A 21279-nucleotide genomic window follows, 5' to 3' on the forward strand; every position below is an offset into this window, starting at 1 on the left:
CAAGCAATTCGTTATAGGAAAAGTGCACAACATTTAAAAAAATATTTTAACATGAGGATTTTATTTTTTCACATATTACAACTGAAAGTATTGTTACCTTTGTTTGAAATTATTCTATGTACAAAATAAATAGAATCATAATCAATCGGGGAAAAAAAGCAAGACCTATGGGAGGGGTCCGGACCCCCTGGACTCCTCCCTTGTGTGCGCCACTGGGTTATCCCCTTCTTCTGTATTCACCGTTAACTTCAACTATGCGCTGACAGGTTTTCGAAACCAGGCGTGGTTGGTTAAGGGCTTGGTTTTGCTTCTGAGCATGCGCATTTTACAAGTAAACATTTGAAACAATGGCGGACCGAGTGTAACTTCGCATAAAAACAACTGCAATACATCGAGTTTTTAGAACTCAAGAGACGCGTATATAGAGATGACGCGTTCTTTTTTGTTACCTATTTCCATTTTCTTTACCAACAAGCTACTTTATATAGAAAGGTAAAAAAGTTATCAGGCTTATGGCAACAACACCACGAGCAAAGATCGGCTTTACCTCTACCACGAACTCTACACAAGCGCCGAGCTGAAATAACAGTAACGAAGAAGAAAGCGTGTGAAAGTTATATGATCTTCATTAGCCAATAGGGTGTCTGCGCTTATAACCACATGAAGTTTGGTTGAGTAACTTCTTGTTGAGAAACTCCGAGGCGTTTTTCGCCGGTGAATACTGAAATTTTAACCTCGCGGTAACAATCCCAACTACGAGTTAATGAACCTCGCGGATTAAGGCGTGTGGTTAGGTTAACGGCGAACAAGGCGGTAAGGCTTTTCAATTTTCCCTCTTGATTCTACAGTTGCGACTCAGTTGGGGTATTTTTTGAGCAATCACGATTGCTTATTGTTCTCATTTGACTGTTTTTGGCGTCCTATCTTTTTATTTTCCCACCGCCACCCTCCGCAGCATCACCGTCGACCGGCTCCTCACGATGCTGCTCCTCTAGCGAAAGCCGTCTCCAGGTTGCGTCCATGTCCTACACACACGCGCATACATACACAACTACACACACATACACCTACACACACATACACATACACACCTACACACACATACACACATACACCTACACACACATACACACACGCATACATACAGACACGTACACATACACACACATGCACACAACTACCCACATATTCATGCCTGCACATAGACACAAACACATATGCCTACACACACATACACATACCCCTACACACAAACACACACACGCACACGCATACATACAGACACCTACACATACACACACAAAAAACACACACATACACACAACTACTCACACATTCATGCCTGCATATAGACACAAACACATATGCCTACACACACATGCACATACCCCCCCCCCCACACACACATTCAGATACACAACTACTCACACATTCATGCCTGCACATAGACACAAACACATATGCCTACACACACATACATATACCCCTACACACAAACACACACACGCACACGCATACATACAGACACCTACACATACACACACATACACACACACACGCATACATACAGACACCTACACATACACACACAAAAAACACACATACACACAACTACTCACACATTCATGCCTGCACATAGACACAAACACATATGCCTACACACACATACATATACCCCTGCACACAAACACACACACCTACATACACACACTCGTGATTGCGAAAAACATCATTTGAATTCAAGAAGTCAAAATTCAAATTAATTTTTTTTTAAATTTTTAATTTTATCGTTGCTTGTTAGAAGAATTTCGCGGTCATCATCATACAAGTCCTGGTAATGAGAACTCTTTTGCGTTTATTTTCCAGAAATCGTCGAAAAGAAGTCCAAGAAGAAGGACCAAAAGCTCTTCCCAGACACCCCCGTAGAGGAGGCTGTGCTCGAGGATTCGTTCGCGCCCCTGCAAGAGGACAAGCCCAAGTCGCCAGAGTCGTCGCCCAAGGACAAGACCAACAAGTCGTCCAAGAAGAAGGAGGGCAAGAGCAAGAAGTCGAAGGACGGGAAGAAATCTAAAGACGGGAAAAAGTCCAAGGACGGGAAAAAGTCCAAAGACGGCAGAAAGTCCGCCAAGAGTAAGAACAAGAAGAACAAGAACAAGAATTAACGTGCGACGAAATCGTTTGATGTATGTGCGCCTGCTATTTTTAAAAATTCTATTTTGCTATGTCTCTTTTATAAATAAAACTTCAAAGTCCTCCTAGCTCAAGACACATTTCTTTTGTTTCGTATCAGCACTCGAGTCCGGATTTCACTGTACTCCCGATTATCCGCGCTAATTATTGCACGGGTGTACACGGAAAATCGAAAAACATGGATAGTCCGGAAAAGTCTAAGGACGGGAAAAAGTCCGCCAAGAGTAAGAACAAGAAGAATAAGAACAAGAATTAACGGGCGACGAATTCGCGTCTGCGCAGAAATCGATTGATGTATGTGCGCCTGCTATTTTTAAAAATTCTATTTTGCTATGTCTCTTTTATAAATAAAACTTCAAAGTCCTCCTAGCTCAAGACACATTTCTTTTGTTTCGTATCAGCACTCGAGTCCGGATTTCACTGTACTCCCGATTATCCGCGCTAATTATTGCACGGGTGTACACGGAAAATCGAAAAACATGGATAGTCCGAAAATGACCAAGCACGCAGAAAATTATACAGGGTGTTTCAAAGTGAATAGCTGGGTTTTAACTTGTTATAATATTTATTACACCAAACTTACAGCCGCTATTGATATATCAAATGAAAGAGAAACTCAAACAGCTTTGTTTGTTGGCATCAGTGCGCATGCGCGTGGAATGTTTCTGCTGCAATCCGATAGAAAGCGCTTGTAGCAAAGAAAGATGGCGACCAAAGAACAGAAAGCGTTTGGTGTTTTACAGTTTGCAAAGACGGAATCTGTTGTTACTGTGCAACGATAGGTTAAGCGATTGGCTTAACCTAACTGTACCCGACCGCTGGAGGGCCTAATGACAGGGCTTGTTTCCCATGGCTCCACGGTCACCCGACCTAACGCCACGTGATTTCTATCTTTGGCAGGGTTCGTACGCTCCTTCAAAACTCCTCCAATATTCCTTCATTCAGGATTTTTTTTTGAAAGGCCCTTCAAACTCCTTCATTTTGGTTTTAACTCCTTCAAAACTCCTTCTTTTTTAGTTCAAAACTACATACTTTTCCTCTATGACAGTAACTAAAAATACTTCGATTGACAACTTAACATTGTCACAAGAGCAAAGGCATAAGGACAATTTTGATGTAGTAGTATCGTATATTTATTTTGTTCATAAAGATGGTATTTCTGAATTGATCATAGAAGTAATAGTTGAAGGTAAAAATATTATTAGATGACTAAGACTTAAGAGATTATAAGTGAAGTAAAACATGTTTAAATAGTGCTTGTTTTTTTTTTTTTTTTTTTTTTTTTTTTTTTTTTTTAAAGTTTTTTGATTATTGCTTTTCGCTCTACCATACTCTCTGCAGCAAAAGTCAGTTTGTCTAATTATTATTTAAAGATTTAAAAATACATAAGTAGATGAAGTGATTGTGTTAAAAAAAAATGTTTAGTAAATTGCTGTTATGATCCTGTAAAAAGGGTCATCCACATCTACAAGTGATGTCATGCCTTGAGGGTGTTCATGAAAAGTGATTTCACAAAATTTCATGAACCTCATGAAGTTTCATGAGGTTCATGAAATTGTGACTAGGGGAAGAGAGAGGGGAACAAAAAGTGACATCATTATAAAAAATATGGCATGTGACAATAGGAGTAGTAGAGTGAAGTGTGACACTTTGTGACAAAGGGGAAGGGATCTGAATGTGTTAAAAAAGTGACATCATTTATAAGGACAGCCCATTAGTACTCCTTCAAAATCTCATTTTACTCCTTCAAAACTCCTTGAAATTGAGTACGAACCCTGTTTGGGGGTTTATTAAGGACCGTGTGTATGTGCCAGCCGACCTTCCCGAATTAAGGAACAGGATTCAAACAATTACTAATGAGACACTCATCAAAGTTTGAGAAGAACTCGCATATCGTCTTGACGTGTGCCGAGTGACGAATGGTGCTCGCATTGAACACTTGTAGGCTATTATGTAAAACTGTTTGAGTTTCTCTTTCATTTGATACTAGTGATTCCCGCACGGCTTTGCCCGTAATAGAAAAATCAAAAGGTCTTTTGGTTCGCCTGTATATTTACAAATAATGTATGGTGAATTTTCTCGCCAGTTGGCTTGTACCCATCTTACGGTTCCACGTTATGATCATTTCGTATCTCGCCCATTGGCTTGTGCCCATGTTACGGTTCCACGTTATGATCATTTCGTAATTTACTCGTCCATCTTATATTTTTTTTCTTAAAATTGGAATAGAAAGAGAACCATATCGAATTTTCGAAAAATCGCTTCGAGGTGCGCACCCCCTGCTACATACTAACTTTGTGCCAAATTTCATGAAAATTGGCCGAACGGTTTAGGCGCTATGCGCATCACAGACATCCAGACATCCTCCGGACAGAGAGACTTTCAGCTTTATTATTAGTAAAGATATAACTTGTGGTTGTAAGTTTGGTGTAATAAATATTATAACATGTTAAAACCCCGATATTCATTTTGAAACACCATGTATTTGGAGGCTATAGGTAAAGTACGCGGTGGTGCATAAAATACTTCTGGTTTAATTACGATAATCTACTAATACAAAAAGGAATACATTAGTACTGGTAATAAAATATGTAATAAAATTTGGCATTTTTTTAAGATTTCCTTAATTTTAAATTTAAATTTTTGCCTGCGCGGATTGTCCGTAAACCGGATAAACGGTAAAGCAAAAAAGTAGCGAAAATGCGTAAGTAATTTACACATTTTTGCCACTTTTTACGGCACATATCCCCCAACTGCTACTACCAGGGCCGGATTACTAAATAGGCAATGTAGGCAGTTGCCTAGGGGCCCCGGAGAAATCTTAAAGTTGAAAATATGTAAGAAAAAAGTTCATTTCGGCAAAAAAAAATAATTAATTTGAATTTTGACATCTTGAATTCAAATTATGTTTCTCGCAATCACGATTGTGTGTATGTAGGCATGTGTGTTTGTGTGTGGAGGGTATGTGTGTGTGTGTACGGGTTATGTGTATGTAGGCATATGTGTTTGTCTGTGTGCAGGCATGAATGTGTGGGTAGTTGTGTGTATGTTTTTGTGTGTATGTGTAGGTGTCTGTATGTATGCGTGTGTGTATGTGCGTGTAGGTGTCTGTGTGCGTGTGTGTGTGTAGTTGTGCATGTATGCGCGTGTGTGTAGGACATGGATGCAACCTGGAGACGGTTTTCGCTATAGGTGCAACATCGTGAGGAGCCGGTCGACGGTGATGCTGCGGAGGGTGGCGGTGGGAAAAATGATAGGACATCAAAAACAGTCAAATGAAAGCAATAAGCAATCGTGATTGCTCAAAAAAAAAAAAAAAAAAGGAAAGGAAAGGAAAGAAAGGAAAAAGTAAAAAAATGGAGCTTCCTTTTAGTTACTGTATTAATTGTTAATAAACATTATTGGTAATACTTAAAATTGTAGTCAGAACCTAAAACTATAAGTTTTAAAATGAGGGGTAAGCTATGAAATTTGATGAAGGATTTGCGTGGTGACAGAAATACAGGCTAGAGAAATAATATACGAGTTTATGTATAAAATACAAGTGTGAGGGGGGCCCCAACACTGCTAATGCCTATGGGTCCCGAAATCCTTAATCCGGCCCTGGCTACTATGTTTTTTACTCGCTTTTAAATCTTTTTTCCTAAAAAAAACGAATTTGAATTTTTGACATCGTAAATTCAAATTGTGTTTTTCGCGATCACGAGTTGGGATAGGACCCTCCTTGTTGGGTCTTGTGTGCGTGACGGGCCAGGGGCGCCCCGTTGGGAGGCCACTGTGACCTTCTAAAAATTTCCCAATTCGGCAAATTTCTTCTGACGATTCGGCGAAATTGTCATCGTTCGGCAATTTGAGTTTCCGCCCTCCCAAAAATGTAACTTTGGGGTCCCCATAGGCGCCACCGCCAAAGAGGGGTCCTGCTTACAGAGGCAGTAACCCCCCCCCCTTTCAAAAGCAAAATCTGCTGCGTTAAATGAATGTAAACGGTTTGTAACCAAGGTGACGAAACTTTATCCTCTCAATAAATACAGTAGATGACCATTATAACGCTCACCAGGCTTCGACCAGGCTTTTGTGTTATAAAGGTTTTGGCGTAATATAGATTTTGAAACTAGTATTCAAAAGGTATATATATATATATACACTGGTGTGCAAATACCATACATTATAACAAGAGAATGTTTATAACATTCTCTTGATAATACGAAATTGAATGAAATTTCTAATTTTATCCGTTTTCTAATTATCATTTCTAACCATCATTTAAAAGCTTGAACAAACCATTAGTTCTTTGAGGGACGGAGACTTCCTTTCTGTAATCATTTTTTAAAAAAGGCGTATTGCCGGGGGTTTTTTTGTTATTATTATTTTTTTGCAACGAATTGGTAAAATAAGCTATCTTTAGGATCCGTTATGCTATTTTTTTTTCTTTCTAATGGGTCTCCGTTAGAGGCTTTAGCCTTTTCGGACCTAGTGCGAACCACTGATATGGCATCTTGTCTTTCATATCTACCATTAAGGCGCGGATGTGACTGCACAGGAAATTTCGATGCCGAGTTTCCACCAGATGGAGACACTTGAGCTCTCTTCGGTGCGAAACTGCACTAGGGGGTTTAATTTTGTCAAGCCAAACGAATACCTGAGAGATCTTTTACCTGCCGAGTAATGGAATGTATAATGAATGAAATTAAGCATCTATGTATTTTTATTTTAACAACATTTTGGAAAAAATACAAATGATTGCTTTTTATAAATATTTTTTTTATAAATTCATGAATGATTTGAACATTATTGACACTTTTCCTCTGATGTTTTCAATTTGATGCTTCATTTAAAAGATCAAGAGGAGGAATTGCACACACCTATCTCACCACCAAACACGAGTTCTGTTTATTATGCTAATACAAAACAACTTCTGTACAAATCAGTCTTTTTCAAATTAAAAAAAATTATTGTAAACAACTACAGGGAAAATGGCAATATGCTCTGCTACGAATTATCGTGATAACATTTGATTATAACCTGGTTACTTTACTGTTTTTATTAGCAGTAAGCAAGTGTTAGACTCGAAAATTTCATAATTTGGAGTCAAAAGTCAAATTTTGATCATTAAGATAGTCTTCATCCCGTTTGCGATAATACAGCAGCATCAAATTAGATACATTTTCAACAATATGTATGCATAAAGCTAGCCAATTTTTGGAAACAAATCTTATAAGTTTCTTGTAGCCTCAGTTTGCAAATTTTTTGCTCCTCAGTCATCTGATGTTCTTAAGTCTAAAGACAATTTTTGTAAAAACTCTTATAATAATTGTGGTTAAAAATCCAGTAATGGTTTAATCAATCTTCCAAAATTAATATAGCAATAAGAACACTTCTGATTCTTTCATTTTCGAATTGGTATAACTTCCATTCTAGGAGTAATTTTGTAATCATCCTGTATTCTCGAAAGCGTATCATATTTTATAACATAGGTATTGACTTTTTTTTTTGTTTTTTTTTATGTGATGTTAGTAAAATATATTCTAGTGCAAGAAATAGTAATTAATTTTAACTTGAAGAAATTAAAAGTAAAAAAAAAAATAAATAAATAAACTAATATAGAAGTGAAAAACACAAGAAAATTTACCTCGCATTCACCTTTTTTTAAATTATTTGCTTGTAACGCAGTAAACAGCAGAAATTTTCACCTGATAATTTATAGTTAAATGCACATGTCCGTTTTTGTTACGTTTAATGCTACCTTCGCAATTTACTAATGATGGATGCATGGATGCTTACTAAATAATTCCTAAGTACAAAGGCGGTAAATAACAATCAGAAAATTTATCCTATGAAGCAAATATAAATATGCTTTACTTGAAAAACGGAACAACATCGAAGAAAGATTTTGTTCTTCTGTTAAAAGTAACTAACGGCTCTTTTCTTGGAACCATAGACTCACAATTCAGTAAGATTTAAAAGTACGAATTTCAAATAATTACTTTTAAATTACATGTGTTAATAGGCCAAACTTGCAATTTCATAAACTAATCACAGTAAAATATTCATGTAATTTTCAATTTCATTCTTCGCTTTATAATATTTTGATACAGCGAAAAATAATTTCGTTGCATCAACTTCAAATTTTATTTATTCACTAATTTTACCTTCAAACACAAATTCTTTTTGGGCATTTAATATGTTTCATGGTCATAATTAAATATTGGATGGAAAAAAAAACCATTCGTAAAAAATCTAGTTTGCTTCTCAGAAAGGAGAGAGAAGTTTCTCAACGTTATCTTGAGCTAAAAATAAGACACAAATGTTCAAAAAAAAAAAAAAAGGAACTTTTTTTTTCAGGTTTACAGTTCAAGAGTTGTAAGCTTCTGGTAAGACGTAGTAATCTATTATTGTTAAAAATAAACTAAAAGTTTAAATAAGATTATTAATCAAAATATAAAATGAATCTGAAATGAATCATCCCAAAAATATAAAGAGCAAAAATAAATTAATTAATAATTGATATTCATTTTTTCTCATCCTCAAACGCACGAAATGTGCAGAATTTCTTTTTCGTTGCTGTCTGAACTTAATTTTTAAATGGAAAAACACATTACAGTGCCCGCCGCTTATTAAAATCACATTCGCTCTGAGGACATTTGATTTTATAAAGCGGCTGATTTTATAAACCGGCACTCATGCACTGAAAAAGAAAAGGCTTTTAAGTTTAAATACTCTAAAAAAGAAATAAATTACGATTAGTTGTATTTTATTTTTAATCTAGTTGTATTGTATTAGTTTAGTTCAGTTGCAAAATACAGTTGACATTTTAACTTACATAAGGTACATTTTTAAAGTTTCACAAGGGTCAAATAACTACATTTAGGAAGCTTGTCATACTTATTCAAAATTTCGAATTAATCTTTCACACTCAAGTCGTCACGACTTGCTAGCTAACAATTTTAACTCAATTGTAAAAATGAACTGTCAACCCCTGTAGATAGCTGAATGAGCACGAACTGATTGACTCAGTGGTCAGTGAGCAGGGCTGCATGTCGAAACAGTTCTGCGAAGTGGAAATAGGCAGAACCAACTAAATATATGGCTCTAAAACAATTCTCTTGAGACTGCTTCATTCTTCTTTTTTTTTTTCATTCAACTCCCCAAGGGGGAAAAAAACGTACAACCTTCGCCTTTTTTTTTTTTTTCGTTTTTGTTTATGTGGAATTTTTTATTTTATTAGTGCTGCAATGTTTTAAATCCTTGAAAGAAAAGATAAAATCCTGGTTCGATTCAGAGAAGAATTAACATATGCTCTCCAAAAGTTTGATTTTATAAAACGGCGAGGATGATTTTATTAAAGGATAAACCTGACATGTTTTGATATGGAAATGATTCTGTTCTTCCAGATTTGATTCTATAAAGCGGCTGATTTTATAATCCAGTGATTTTATTAGTGGCGGGCACTGTAACACATAAAATTGCTCGTATTTTTAAGAAAACTTTAAAAGGGAACTACAACTTACCTAGTTTGTGTAAACTTAATTTTCTTCTGATTACAAATTTGTTCTAGATATATTTCCTATAAGTGTGTGGTAGAAAAATACTGTGTGTTAAAACAGAAAATAATAGGAATTTCAGTTACTGATTCACCAGGAATGCACCCAACTCTGGCTGTCCTTCGTGCAGTATGAGTCTAGGAAATCAAGTCCAAACGGGAAAATAGTCAAAACAAAAGGAAATAAATAAAGAAAGAAAAAAACGCCAAACGCAATCTGGTGGACCAAGGGAAAGGGGTCGAATTTTAAGGTCACTATACCCAGCTTAGGAAGAAGAAACGGAAATTCACCATTTTCGGACGGAGTACGCGACACAGCAAGAGACAGGAGGCAGGCAGTTGCACGAGGTTCTCGTGTTCTGAATTGACTCGGACGCGGGAAAATTGCCGATTAATGGGAATATTTAAAGGGAAAATATCGAGTTTCATAAAGTTTTTCTGTTATGAAAATTTTTTGTTGACGTGAGGTGCAACAACTGACAAAAAGCAGACAATGGTCTTCCGGGAAGGGGGGGGGGTCCGGACCCCATGGACCCCCCCCCCCCTTGGCTACGTCCTTGGGGTACCAGAAGAATGTTGCGTTGGATCCACTTCAACTTGTGGTCAATCAACTACTGTAATTTTTTCTCCTTATTTTAAGCTGTAATTAAGATTATGAATTTCTGAGGGACAAATAGTCTGTTGACTATTTTGCAGTATGGTTTCAGGAAAGGTAGATCGCGTGCTACTAATTTATTGCATTTCTATGACAAGGTTATCGTTGGCTTTAGATAACAAAAGGTGCGAGGATGTTGTTTATATTGATTTCCAAAAAGCTTTTGATAAGGTACCGCATGTTGCTCTTCTCAGCGAACTAGCTAATATAGGAATAGATGGAAATACCTGACTTTGGGTTAGGAATTGGCTGATTGGAAGGAAACTGGAGTAGTTGTGAGTGTGAGAGGAAATCATTCTAAATGGAGTGATATTTTAAGCGGGGTTCCTCAGGGAGCAGTTTTAGGGCCTCTTCTGTTTATTTTTTTCATGAATGACATTGATGAAAATATTTCTGGAAACATTAGTTGTTTTGCTGATGATGTAAAAGTTATGGGGATTGTAGGGAATAAGGGGCAAGTGAAACAGCTTTAAGAGGATTTAGATCATACTACTAAGGCGGCGGATAAGTGGGGTATAGCAGTTCGTGTAGGTAAATGTCAATTGCTACACTTAGGTCAATAGGGCAGTCGCAAGTGACGTCATGCTGTGGGACAAACAAAATCCATGTGCTGATGACAACTAAACATGCTGGAATCAGATCATTCGATTTCGATCTTTCGCCACGTTGGTTTGCATTGCTTACTTTTCGCATCTGATTTATTTTTCTATTTTTATTAGCTTTGTAAATTATTACTTATTAGTCTATTTTTAGTTATTAGTCTATTATTAGTTATTAGTCTATTATTTGTTATTAGTCTATTATATTAGTTATTAATCTTAGTTATAGTCTTATTATTAGTTTTGTATTGTTTTGAGCAATGCCTGCCTTTTGTGGCGTATTTGGTTGTAGCAATCGAGCTAATCGAGATGCAACAACATTCTTTAGATTACCTGCGGTGCTGACTAAAGGGTCAGAATTCAAAATAAAATTAAGTGCTGAACGTCGGGAACGATGGATAACCGCTCTTAAACGAGCAGACTTGACAGACTCCAAATTACAATGGTTCAGAATCTGCGGAGCACACTTTCTTACCGGTAAGTGAACTATCTTGATTAGTTTTTTTGCATGAGTAGTGTAAACAGTGTAATTTGAAAACATCAATGCTGTTGCTAGATTCTTAAACTAAAATAAAAATGACTGTCATAACCTCAAAAATTATTTACAATATCTTTTTATAATAAAAATGTATTGATAGTGAATGAAAAGTTCAGTTTTTTAATCTACCACCACTTTCCCCCACCTGACCCAACTCGGTCAATTTACCGACTACTCAGTACTCGGTCAAATTTTGATCAGATACTCGGCCAATACCGAGTAGTTGTAAAAAATTGAATATTGTTTAAGAGAGATTTTACAATCGACAAAAAGTGCAAGCATATTATATACTGCAATCATTTGCAATTGCTATATTCATAAAATAAGACTGTGTTCTATGTATAAGTTGAAAAAGAAACACTTATAAAATATAATCTGAGTAAAAGTCAAGTACTTTTCTGTATCACATATTTGTGTAGGACAAGTTACTTTTGGTCAGAAACATTCTAAGGGACCCTTAAGATGAATATTCATAGACTCGTAACAAAAAAACCCTTTCAATCGTATTGCAACCTAATCACTTGAAAACTTGACTGCGAATTTTTAAAACCTTGGTTTTGCAGATCCAAATTTTACCATAATTATAACAACGAAAGGAAGTAAAATTAAGTCGATTTTTAAGAGTAAGAAAAAAGTTGTGACTTTGGGTAAAGAAATACTTAGGGGAAAAAATGCTATTAAAATATTTTAATAATTGAAATTGTTTCACAAAATGTGAGATTAAAAATTTAAAGACATCTGACCGATATTTTTGTCGTATGTCTTTACATTCATGAGTTCACATTTTATGCACTGAAAAAAATATTCCTTGTAACACAAACATGTGACTGCAGTGTTCCTGCATATTTGGGCTTTTACCATTGCGTTATTTACTTTAAAAATTATTTGCGTTTATCGGACTAGAACTATAATAGATTGATACAATTTGTTTTAATTCCAACTTGATCAATCATACTTTTTATTTAACTGTTTATTGTTATTTTTTAAAATAACTTTCTTGTAAAAAAATTGACACAAAGAATAAATTTCTTAAATAATGTGTAATTAAAGTTCACCTGGAATTTAGTTTTAAATCTATTATATGGCCATAGAGGTCTATACTACTACTCCAATAAGTTCAAAATTCATCATGTGTGTATCGTTGGTTCTTAAAACATATTTGGTAGTCGATAACTCGGCAACTCAGTACTCGGCCGAGTAGTGAAAGGCTGAGCGAAGTGCTACTCGGTATGTCTCTATCAAGGAAGGTACTTCCATTGTTCCACTTATAAATGTGTGCAACTACTATTGATGAAGAAAAATATCATTTTCGATGCCTGCTCTGAAAATAATTCTGGAGAAAATGAGTGTAATTAAGGTTTGATATACTTACGCTTTTGAAAATAACTTTCTGACTGAGATAGGGTTTTGCAGTGGCGTGGCCAGGATTCTGATTTGGGAGGGGCCCAGCAGCGGCGCTACAAGAAAATAGTTTTTCTTTGGGGGGGGGGGGGACATTAGAAAATGATCCCTGTTGATCTCATCTGATTAAAAGAGAGGGATCCAGGAGTTGTTCTCGGGAATTTTCTCAAAATTGTTGAATGAAAATGCAATTTCTTTTTGGACAAATTTAGGTTAGGGGAAAGAAAAGCTCAGCAGAAATTTGTAGAAACTAAAGCCTTAAAAATGCTATCATAGTTTTGCATTTATTGACGTTTACGGTAAGGGATGGAGCTTGGGGATACTCCCCGACTGTTTCAAAAAAGAAAGAAAAAAAAACAGATCAAAATCAATTCCTCCTCTCTCTCCTGATGTTTTTTAAAATTGAAGATCTAAACACATTCGGAGACAAACGTAGAAAATTTTGCTTAAAGATTTATTTCCCCATTTAATAGGGGAAAGTCCACAGTGGTGCACACAAGAACTTTTCATAAGGTTCAGGATCGAAGCTCCACCGCCCTCATACCATGCTTTAATATATCGCGAAAACATTTTCTTTTGATTTTATCGATAGTCGGGAACAAAAAACTAAAAAATACAATATTGAAAAACTACTTAAAATTAGTTTATAAAAGAAATTATTTATAATAAATACTTTTAAAAAAACCAGAAAGCTGAAAAATGTATGTATTATTAGCAGTTTAAAACACTAACTACTAGTTGAGACATATTCAAAGCATTTTTATCTGATGCTTTAATTTTGTATTAATAATTTTATTTCTGATTTCAGGCAAGCCCTCTGCTTTGGAGGACAAAGATAATCCAGATTGGGTCCCATCGGTGAATCTTGGTTATGGTTCCTCCAGCATTGATTGCTCGAGGTATAAACGAAGGATGAAAAGAAAAGTTTGTTCTCTTGCTGAGGATCTTGCAGAAAGCGGTGCTGCCGACAATAATGATACCGAGTCAAATCATAAGGATGTGGGTGTCCAAACTGATGTATCAATGAAAGATTTAGATCTGCAGCAACAGGTTTTTCGAGACATGCAGTTGGAACTTTCAAAAGTGAAAGACAATCTTAAAAAGATAACGTTAAATGAAGATTCCTTCAAAGATAATGATGACAAGGTAAAATATTTCACGGGATTGCCTACTTATGCATTGTTACTTATTATTTTTGATGTGGTTCAGCATCATTTAAAAGAAACGCCACAGTCTGCCTTAAGCAAATTTCAGAAACTTTTGCTCACCCTCATGCACCTAAGACTGAATTTCGACTTTACGGACTTGGCATACAGGTTTGGAGTGTCGAAATCAACATCCTCCAGAGCATTTGAGGATTGCTTATATGTCATGCACGTACGATTTAGTCGCATGGTTTCTTGGCCTGAAAGAAGTGATTTGGTCGAGAAAGTGCCATCCTCGTTTTTAGATGCATTTGGCAAAAAAGCAACAATAATCATAGACTGCTTCGAAATCAAGATAGAAAAGCCTTCGAATGTGGTCACAAAGTCACTCACATTATAAAAGCAGCAACACTGCAAAGTACTTAATAGGCATCTCACCTCAAGGTGTAATAATTTTCATTTCATCAGCTTGGGGTGGGAGAACAACATATTGTTCAGAACTCTGGTCTGCTAGAAAAGCTCCTTCCTGGAGACCTTGTTCTAGCAGACAGAGGATTTAATGTCAAAGAAGACGTAGAACTTTACTGTGCGGAAATAAAGATTCCTGCGTTTACCAAGGGTAAAAGACAGTTGAGTGCATTAGAAGTGGAAGCGACAAGAAATCTTGCTCATGTACGGATACATGTTGAACGTGTGATTGGACAGCTAAGGCAAAAATATAGAATTTTGAGTGATATCATGCCTATCGCCCTTGTGAAAAAAACTATCCCAGACGCTCCTCCAGCCATTGGCCAGATTTTGGTTGTATGTTCTGCGCTGGTAAACTTCATGCCATCTGTCATACCTTTTGATTGATTTTATCTATAAATGTTGATTATAATTATTACTAAAACAGTTGTTAATGCTGTATATTATGTATTAAAGTAATTCACAAATACAAATTGAAAAGTCATTTTATTTTTCAAGACATTCATGTTTAAAATGGTTTTAGATGTGTCATGCAAAAGACAGGCAAAAATAAAATTCATAACAATTTTAAATATTTTTTATTTAAAACTTGGTATTAAAAAAAAAGAAAATTCCTAATTTTTAACATTTTTACTAAGTATTGTCAGCTTGGAGATTCACACAGCTCAGGAACTAATGATTTGTATTTAGGATTTCAAACATTTCAGAATTAGAATGGAGAAAACTATTACAGGGCATAAAACCCACGTTTAAAATCTAAGGGAGATTTTTTTTTTATTCCTGAGGAAAATTTTTGTGAAATTATTAACGCCAATTTATTGAATCAACTGCCTTAATGAATCAAATTGTCAAATACAGAATAAAATCCAGTTTTATTGGATTTGCCACTTTGTGGAATCGAAGCTATTTAGAGCAAACGTAATTCATCCGAAGCCACTGTATTTAGTTCCCAGGCAAAAGATATATCGTTAATTTCTAGATTTTACTTACATTTCATATTTATAAACAATTAGTATTATTAGGTTTTTCTGTTTCCTGCTTCATATTTAAATGAGTTTGTAACAGCAAAGTTAATGTAATGCGTCATAAGATTTGAATTAGAGACGTACCGAGTAGCACTTTGGCCGAGTGCTCGGCATTTCACTACTCGGCTGAGTAACTGAGTATCAATTATGTCATAAAAAGAACCACATACACATATGTGATAAATTTCGAACTTGTTGGAATAGTAGCATAGATGTTCTTGTCCATATAATAGTTTGTAAAACTAAATTCCTGCTGAAATTTAGTTACTCATTATTTAAAAAAATTGTTTATGTCGAAAATTTCGCAAAAACATTATTTTAAAAATAAATAAAAGGTATGATTAATCAAGTTGGAATTAAGAAAAATTATACCAATCTTGTGTAGTTCTAGCCCACCAAATTTAAATAATTTTTAAAAGCAAATAAAACAAATGTACAGGAACACTGCAGACACGTGTTTCTGCGTTAGAAGGAATGTCTTTTTCAGTGCATAAAATTAGAGTCCCTATATAGAAGCTTCGCTTCAGAGTCTCGCAATACGCGACCCTCCGCTCATTGGTCGAAGCCTCCAGTTTACCCCCGTAGACTTAACATGGAGCGTCCGAGAAGCTATCAAAAATACGCAAAATCCAATGAAATACAGCACTGAACAACTCTTTTGCTGTTTGTTATCAATATACGGATGTTTAATATATATGCATTATTTTGGTGCTATACGGTATCTATGCATTCATTTTGTCATTATCACTTAATTATACCACTGTAAACGCAGTCTACTGTTTTAAATTTTGCTTTTATGTTCGTTTTTGTGTACGCTTAGCTTGGCAAGCTTTTGAATTCGTTTGGCGACAGCAATGCTCGCCAAGGTTTTGCAGCGTACAAAGAGGATTTAAATTAACGTTTTGTCACTTTCTTATTAACAGGGGCCAATCCAGGATTTTTTTCTCGCTACCTATTTTTGTGAAAGTATTGCATCATTCTATTTTTTTGAAAGTTTTTTTTTATATATAAGAATTGTTTTTCTGAATTTTTAGAGGCATCATAATTTTTGTAAAGGAAAAGTAGAATAAGTGAAATTTTAGTTCCAAAAATGTAAATGTCATCTAGCATTATTTTTAACAGGTTTTGTTTTTTGGGGAGGGGGGGGGAGCTAAAAACCTAAGAAATGCAAAAAATACCATCGTAATTCCAGCTTAAAAAGCTATGTACTGTGTACAATATAGGAAATTATGAGAAAAACGGTTCCCGAAAACAGATGTTAAAAGATTGAGATAATATTACTTAATAAACTTTGGCGAGAAACAGCTAAAAATTAGTTTAAAATACTACAAAAAGGTTGCTATTTAAGTGATTGTTCATATAAACTTGCTTAGAATTTTATTTTATGAGTAAATTTTGTTTTAAACAGAGAAACAAATTTTATATTTTGAAACGCAAATTTTTGTAAAATTTTCAATGTTTTTGTGAAGCTACTGATTTTATTACTTGACTTTTGTGAAAGTACCGATTTCAAAACAAGATTTTTGTGAAGGTACCGAAAAACGGTAGCAAAATCAGCCTGTATTGGGCCCTGATTAATATGCATTTTACTATAAAATAAAAGTTACCAGACATTCTGCATTTTAGCTTTAGATATGTGATTGCTATTAATGTCAATAATAGACTCGAAATTTTTGACGCATCGCGTAATTTGTAGTTTTTAAGAAATAGTTAATTGATTTAAACTAAAATATAGAAATGCCGTGCATCATTTTCACACCTGTTTATAGGCATATTGAATTATATTCTGCGAAATTTTATTAGAATTAATATAATGAATTTTTTTGCGCTGATGTAATGCAGTATTTTTTTTTTTTTCCTGCAATTTGACATGGAGTCCCTTTGAAACGGCTTCTTGAAACCACAAGATGAAAAGTCAAGGGGCATTTGTCGGATTATTTTGATCCACAAGTTCACTTATTTTGTCTTTAAAAAGGTGTTCCTTGAAACCCCGAGACTCGGATATGCAATAACCTGCAATTTTTTTTCAATTACTTTGGTATTTCTTATTTAATTTTTCTGCAAAGTTATTTATTGAACTTTAAAACTACCTTACTTAACATTTTATTCACAATTAAGTCCCCCAAATTAATTAACTTAATTGTTCATATTTATAATAACATCCGCACATTGTGTTCTGTGCTCTTTCTTTCTTTCTTTTTCTTTAAAAGATAAAAAAGTCAGACACCTCTTAGTTTTTTAAAAATAAGATTTCTTTAATACATTTTTTTCAAAGCGCAGATATACAATTTCAGACTTTATAGTTAGTTTAAAGCATGTTTTCTCTGAGGGAGGGTGCGGGGAATGAATTTTTTTCTGACAATTTCCCAGTTTTCAGTTTTCGCTATCAAGGATTGTAATCAGGTTTTGAAAGTTTTCTTAAACGCTCTTGCTTCTCGCTTTCCATATTAAGGCTTTACAGTTGATTAATTTATTTCTCAAAGTTGTAATTTTTATTTACACTAAATACTCACGAAAAAAATTCGAATGCCGGGTAACATTTTAAATGTTACACCATAATACGTGGAGGAATCATATAAAATATTTTAACAATACTGCAAAAATGTGCAATTTTGATGTAAAATAAAGGTACTGTAAAATTTTTTTAAAAAAAGATCACTAAATTTGTTTGCAAACAAAATGAAACGGTAATTATTCGAAATGAACTCATTAAAAAAAACTTTGGTATAAGAAACGCTTTCGACAGTATAATCATTCATATTACTCTATTTAAGCCTTAAAATTTTCATAATGTTTGAAAAATATGGGGGGGGGGGGAGGCTGTAGTTACGTATCGAATGGTGTTTTGCATAGTAATCTAACCGCCCATGTCATGTACTGGCTCTGCAAAAGTTAAAAAAAGAACGGGGAAAATGAAGTGAGCGATAACGCGCCAATATTGCACCCGCTTAGCCACAAAGCAACCCCCTTTGGTAAAGTCGCTCTTTGTATTGCGCATTAATGAATTAATACTTAAAATGATTGAATAAGTAAACGAATTGAACTATGTCACTTTGCCCAGCATGCACTTGACTAATTTAAGAAAACGTTTAAAAAAAAGTTCTTGACTGACAACAAAATATTAAAATATGAGCACCATTTTTTTAATCGTAATTGTTATCATTTTTTAATGCTCAATGTGTTCATAATTTGGAACCGTACAACGCTTTCGATTTTGTTAATACTTATTATTATTAACTGCTTGACAATCTTACTTAATGTTAAGCAGTGTTCGTTGATTTAAATCAGCTTGATTTAAGTTATGATTAAAATCATGAATTAAAATAAGTAATTAAAAAAAACCCCGTTGATTTGAATCAAGAAATTGTTTTAACAAAATCATTGATTAAAATCAGTTGATTTTATTTTTATTAATTAAATTTGAATTTTTAGAATGTATTGCTCTAAATTTAACTGCACTGCATTATACAATCTTAACTTCAACTGGCTAAACTACATAGATTATTCTTGCAATATTGCTTTTATTCCAAAATTACAATTCGGAAAAAAGTATGTATAAAAAAAAAATGCATTTTTTCTTATACACCATGACTTTAAATAAAGTAATTAAGTAAACTTATTAAGTAAAGTAATTGTTTAACACATTATTTTACTCTAAAAATATACATGATGATGGAAACCTTATCATTAAGCCAGGGGTGCCCATCAAAGGGGGGGGGGGGGAGGGTCATGCCGCAGACTGATCCATTGAAATTTTTATGGGGGTTGTTTTTAGGAGTATTTTTCTCAATTTTGGGGAGCTCTTGATAAGGGCGGGGGGGGGGGGGGACACTTCGTGACTTTTAGGGGGGTGTGCTCTTTCCCTTTAGGATGAGGGGCACCCCTGATTAAGCAAAGCGTTAAACAAAATCGCAACTTATCTAAACGTTATAACCTATTTCTGAATCTTAAGAATTTATTGAATATTTAGAGAACTAATGCTAATTTTAAGAGTAAGCTGAAAGGTTCATCAGTTCAGGCTGGTTTATAATCAAGTTTTAACTATTGCCTTATTCACCCCAATTAAATCTATTTCAGAACTTTTGTCGACTCTAAGCTCATAAACATAGAAAACTGTCAAATTTTAAGATTTTTTCTTCTAAAAAATATGAAACATATGATAATAGGAAATAGGGGTACCACTGTTTCCTAGAAGTATATAGTTAAAGGATTGGTGGTAGTAGCTGGGGGAATGGGGGGGGGGGGCAGAGCAGCTAGATTTGAAACCTAGTGGTTGATAGTCAAAATTTGTTCTGAAGGATGATTTCTAATTGTCATTGTAAAAGTTCTATCATCATGTGTGACAGTTTTCAGTTTAAAAAAAGAGAAAATTATACTAGAAAACTGCTTGAAAAAAGGGGGAGAAGAGACTGGGGGAAAAATTTCAGATTACTATGCTCAATGTACATGTACAGACATTTTATGATAAAAATTTATTATGGACTATGCCTCTAGACTTGCACCAAAAGATCAAAATAAAAATTCTATGAACCTTTTTTTAAATTTTAAACGCTAAATTTATTTTGAATCATACATTATTTGTGTTAAAACTGGTCTACTTATACCTATTATTCAAATATAGCTGCCATGAAGCGAAAATAGCTAAAAAGTTGCTGTTTCATCTATTGTGTGGGAAATATATTGTTTTTAAATGTAAAGTAGGGTTGGATGGGGTAAGTGGGACCCCTTTTGAGAATAGTTCGTTTTTGAAACCTTATGCATAAGTCTTGAAGCAAAAAATTTTATACTTATTGTCTTATTTTATCTTATATATTATTAATAAACAAAGGTTCTTCATTATTTTCTAAAATATTGCTTTAAATATTCTTAACTATCATATTTTTAAAAAAATCGGATGGGGCTTCCACTTACCCCACAGTAAGCGTAGGGCCGACTGTAGTAGTTCTGCCGCCCTAGGCGACATTGACTAGTGCCGCACCCCAGTCATCCCCATTGAGTAATAATAATCATAATATAAAATAATAATACGGATTTTGCATATCAAAGCTGTGGTACACACTTTAAGTTTTCTTTTTCATTAATAAAATAGTGCATCTTATATCACTGAAACGGATGTTAATATTTTCAAAAGACTTTTTTAAACCACGCAATTTGCCGCCTCTAAAACTAAATTGAATTTTTAGTTATATTCCGAACCGAACTATATATATATATATATATATATATATATATATATATATATATATATATATATATATATATATATATATATATATATATATATATATATATATATATATATATATATATATATATATATATATATATATATATATATATATATATATATATATATATATATGCTTTGCATGTCCAAGCACTGATACACACTCAAAATTATTTGTACTTTTACCCTTGAAGCCGTGAATCTTATGGCGCTGGAACAGATTTTCATACTTCGAAATTTGCCGCCCCTAAAATCTGCCACCCTAGGCGGCCGCCTACCCCAGGAGCCGGGCGTGAGTAAGGGGTAAGTGGGTTACCCCCTTTATTTTAAATTTAAATAAAGCATATCTAAAAATGCGGTGCGGTACATTTTTAGTGGGAATTATTTTTTTGACATTTGTAAGATATTTACTGTTTTTTAAATCTGTATCACGGAAAATATTAAAACGAAAAACAAAGCAATTTTATTTGTGAAATTTATTGAAAGTCTAT

The sequence above is a fragment of the Uloborus diversus genome, unplaced genomic scaffold, assembly GCF_026930045.1.
Source record: "Uloborus diversus isolate 005 unplaced genomic scaffold, Udiv.v.3.1 scaffold_864, whole genome shotgun sequence".
In the NCBI taxonomy this organism is placed as follows: Eukaryota; Metazoa; Arthropoda; class Arachnida; order Araneae; family Uloboridae; genus Uloborus; species Uloborus diversus.